Source organism: Salvelinus sp. IW2-2015, unplaced genomic scaffold (genome assembly GCF_002910315.2).
Source record: "Salvelinus sp. IW2-2015 unplaced genomic scaffold, ASM291031v2 Un_scaffold5446, whole genome shotgun sequence".
Lineage (NCBI taxonomy): Eukaryota > Metazoa > Chordata > Actinopteri > Salmoniformes > Salmonidae > Salvelinus > Salvelinus sp. IW2-2015.
In genome coordinates, this window is record NW_019946711.1 from 49872 (window position 1) to 54750 (window position 4879).

A 4879-nucleotide genomic window follows, 5' to 3' on the forward strand; every position below is an offset into this window, starting at 1 on the left:
GTTCTGGTGGCTTAGTGTGTAGGGAGTCCACTGGTGGGAGTGGAGATCGTGTCATGTCCTCTCTCCCCTGTCAGACACTGTGGTTAACAGGAGTTAGTGAGATGCCCCCCAGGGGCCACAGTGGCGTCAGCCTGACGTAGGAAAGCACCAGATGTCTCTGTCCCCATCAGACCCAGCTGCACCTGTTTCCCCTCTTGGCCCCGGTCAGATGTTTTGCAGAGGGACATTAAGAACCCAGGAGTTCTCTGTCGGGACATTACAGAACCCAGGATTCTCTGTCGGGGACATTACAGACCCAGGAGTTCTCTGTCGGGACATTACAGAACCCAGGAGTTCTCTGTCGGGACATTACAGAACCCAGGAGTTCTCTGTCGGGACATTACAGAACCCAGGAGTTCTCTGTCGGACATTACAGAACCCAGGAGTTCTCTGTCGGGACATTACAGACCCAGGAGTTCTCTGTCGGGACATTACAGAACCCAGGAGTTTCTCTGTCGGGACGTTACAGAACCCAGGAGTTCTCTGTCGGGACGTTACAGAACCCAGGAGTTCTCTGTCGGGACTACAGAACCACGGAGTTCTCTGTCGGACATTACAGAACCAGGAAGTTCTCTGTCGGGACATTACAGAACCAGGAGTTCTCTGTGTCGGGACAGCCAACTGTCACGACCACATATATCACCTCCTCTATAGTCTTCGAGACTCTGCTATTGGTTCCTTAATTGTGTTCTCTGAGGCTCAGGTCTTCAGTGTTTAGAGCTGGAGGTAGAAGGTCATGGTTTGTCATCAGTCTCAGTAGTTTAACGTCTGAATTCCTTCTCCATCTTCTCAACAGGTTACGACAAAGCTGCTAAGATCGCCAAGACGGCCCACAAAGAGGGAGGAAACCTCAAGGAAACAGCTATCAAGCTGGGATACCTGACGGCAGAAGAGTTTGACGCGTGGGTCAAGCCACATGAGATGCTGGGACCCAAGTAGAACACGACACGCTGCAGAATGTCTATGGTTATAAATGTCTTTGTACAAATAAAATAAAAAATGTTTTTGTTGGAACGCATTGTTGTATTTTATTTAAACTCTTATTTTACCAATTGACTGAGAACACGTTGTCATTTACAGCAACGACCTGGGGAAGAGTTCCAGGGGAGAGGAGGGGGGGGTGGATGAGCCAATTAGATGTTCCATTCCTCAGTGCAGGAACAGACAGACCTGATCTATGGACAGATGACTGCTGATCGTGGATACACACTTCGTAGTGTTTCCCAACCCTGATCCTCCAGTACCCCCAACCCTGGTCCTCCAGTTCCCCTGGTCCTCCAGTTCCCCTGGTCCTCCAGTTCCCCTGGTCCTCCAGTACCCCCGACCCTGGTTCTCCAGTACCCCCGACCCTGGTCCTCCAGTACCCCCGACAGAACACAGTTTTAATGCAACCCTGGACAAGCACACCCGAAGCAACTTGCCAACTAATCATCAAGCCTTCAAGAGCTGTATGAGGTGTGTTTATCAAGGGCTACAACTAAAACGTGGAACCTCAAATAACAACCGCGACCCTGTGTTTATAAACGTGGAACTTCAAATAACAACCATGACCCTGCGACCCTGTGTTTATAAACGTGTAACCTCAAATAACAACCGCGACCCTGTGTTTATAAACGTGTAACCTCAAATAACAACCACGACCCTGCGACCTTGTGTTTATAAACGTGTAACCTCAAATAACAACCGCGACCCTGTGTTTTATAAACGTGGATATCAACTGTGCCACTTCTGCATGCTTTTGTGGCACAGTGGAAGCAGGCCAGAAGGTTGAGGGTTCGACGACCACCACCGATGAGCTCCCTCTCCGTCTGTCTCATTCCACTGTAAATCAGAGCCGGCGTCAGACGATCAGCTCGGGGGGAAATCACATTTTCAACATTTTGATGACATTTTCCCACCAACAGGTTTCTGTGCCAATCCACCACACAGCCAATAAACAAAGCATCCTGACTTCAATATCATGGTTTGTGTGTTTCAACACCATAATATGTGGACAAACAGAACATCCCTCCCTACCTCGTAGTCTTACCCAGTATCTAAGGCTTGACAATGTGGACAAACAGAACATCCCTCCCTACCTCGNAACAGAACATCCCTCCCTACCTCGTAGTCTTACCCAGTATCTAAGGCTTGACAATGTGGACCAACATCCCTCGCTACCTCGTAGTCTTACACAGTATCTAAGGCTTGTCTTGACAATCTCTGAATGTCATTAAACTTTTAGGTGTTTTGTAAGAGCTGTCTCTTTCTATTCATCAATTGGCTACTGCACAGTTTGGATTGATTGATTAATAAATTGATTGATTTTATTTGTCAGTAAAAAAAATACATATATACTGTATAAACACATATATATTTTTAAAGTGACTGGGAACTTATTTCCATTGTGGTCCCTATTTTTTACAAAGATTAATTTACAATTACATAGATACATTTACAATTACATAGATGCATACAGTTGAAGTCGGAAGTTTACATACACTTAGGTTGGAGTCATTAAAACTCGTTTTTCAACCACTACAAATTTCTTGTTAACAAACTATAGTTTTGGCAAGTCGGTTAGGACATCTACTTTGTGCATGACACAAGTAATTTTTCCAACAATTGTTTACAGACAGATTATTTCACTTATAATTCACTGTGTCACAATTCCAGTGGGTCAGAAGTTTACATACACTAAATTGACTGTGCCTTTAAACAGCTTGGAAAATTACAGAAAATGATGTTATGGCTTTAGAAGCTTCTGATAGGCTAATTGACATCATTTGAGTCAATTGGAGGTGTACCTGTGGATGTATTTCAAGGCCTACTTTCAAACTCCGTGCCTCTTTGCTTGACATCATGGGAAAATCAAAAAGAAATCAGCCAAGACCTCAGAAAAAAGTGTATGTAAACTTAAGACTTCAACTGTACCTGTCTGATAGCACCATAATCCTACTACCTCTCTGGTCTGGACTAACTAATGGGGATATAGACCTGTCTGATAGCACCATAATCCTGCTACCTCTCTGGTCTGGACTAACTAATGGGGACATAGACCTGGACTAACTAATGGGGACATAGACCTTGGACTAACTAATGGGGATATAGACCTGGACTAACTAATGGGGACATAGACCTGGACTAACTAATGGGGACAGTAGACCTGGACTAAACTAATGGGGATATAGACCTGGACTAACTAATGGGGATTAGACCTGGACTAAACTAATGGGACATAGACCTGGACTAACTAATGGGATATAGACCTGGACTAACTAATGGGGATATGACCTGGACTAACTAATGGGGATAGACTGGACTAACTAATGGGGATATAGACCTGGACTAACTAATGGGGATATAGACCTGGACTAACTAATGGGGATATAGACCTGGACTAACCTAATGGGGATATAGACCTGGACTAACTTAATGGGGATATATACCTGTCTGTAAGCTTATTGAGACAGGGGTGACTGCGTCCCAAATGGCACCCTATTCACGGCCCATAGGGTTCTGTTATAAAGTAGTGCACTATATAGGGAATAGGGCTGTAGTATAAAAGTAGTGTACTATATAGGGAATAGGGCTGTAGTATAAAGTAGTGCACTATATAGGGAATAGGGCTGTAGTATAAAGTAGTGCACTATATAGGGAATAGGGCTGTAGTATAAAGTAGTGTACTATATAGGGAATAGGGCTGTAGTATAAAGTAGTGCACTATATAGGGAATAGGGCTGTAGTATAAAGTAGTGTTCTATATAGGGAATAGGGCTGTAGTATAAAGTAGTGTACTATATAGGGAATAGGGCTGTAGTATAAAGTAGTGCACTATATAGGGAATAGGGCGTGTATATAAAGTAGTGCACTATACAGGGAATAGGGCTGTAGTATAAAGTAGTGCACTATATAGGGAATAGGGCTGTAGTATAAAAGTAGTGTACTTATAGGGAATAGGGCTGTAGTTAAAGTAGTGCACTATACAGGGAATAGGGTTTGTTATAAAGTAGTGCACTATATAGGGAATAGGGCTGTAGTATAAAGTAGTGCACTATATAGGGCATAGGGCTGTAGTATAAAGTAGTGTACTATATAGGGAATGGGCTGTAGTATAAAGTAGTGCACTAGATAGGGAATAGGGCTCCATTTGGGACAGAGAGGAGAGGAGAGTTGGAGTGACAAGTAGGAGACCAGCAGGTATCTCCCCTGGGGAAGGACTTAGCTCAGACCTCCAGAGCCGTGGCAGCCTGGCTAAGGGCAGACACCCTGCCGACCTTAACTGCAACATAAATGGCACCCTATATAGTATCACTCTTTTGACCACGAGCCGTAGGGCTCTGGAGAAAAGTATTCCACTGTATAGGGAATAGGGAGCCGTTTGGGACGCAGGCCTGGCTCTGTTAGCTGGACCCCTGCTGAGATGTATTGATTGTGGGCTAGCTGATTAGGAGAGGAGGCATTAGCAAGTCATTGCCTTTCTGGCAGAGGCTTGTTCATTAGTATGGAAACCAGACTAGAAGACCTGTTTCTCATTGTCTGCCCTTAGCCACAACCACAGGCATAGTACAATATCGATGCTTTATTCATTGACACAAAAGTCTGTAAATTGTCGTGTTCAGGTTATACTCAATCTGATGTTGTTTTTCCCCCATTTGAAATATTTTAGCTTTTGGGGAGATGTCAAAGATTTCCTCGATTAGGTAGTAGAATGTACACGGCCCTACATCTCCAGGAACGTCTGGTGGATTAGGTAGTAGAATGTAACACGGCCTACATCTCAGGAACGTCTGGTGGATTAGGTAGTAGAACGTACACGGCGTGGGTCCTAGTCTCAGGAACGTCCTGGTGGATTCAGGTA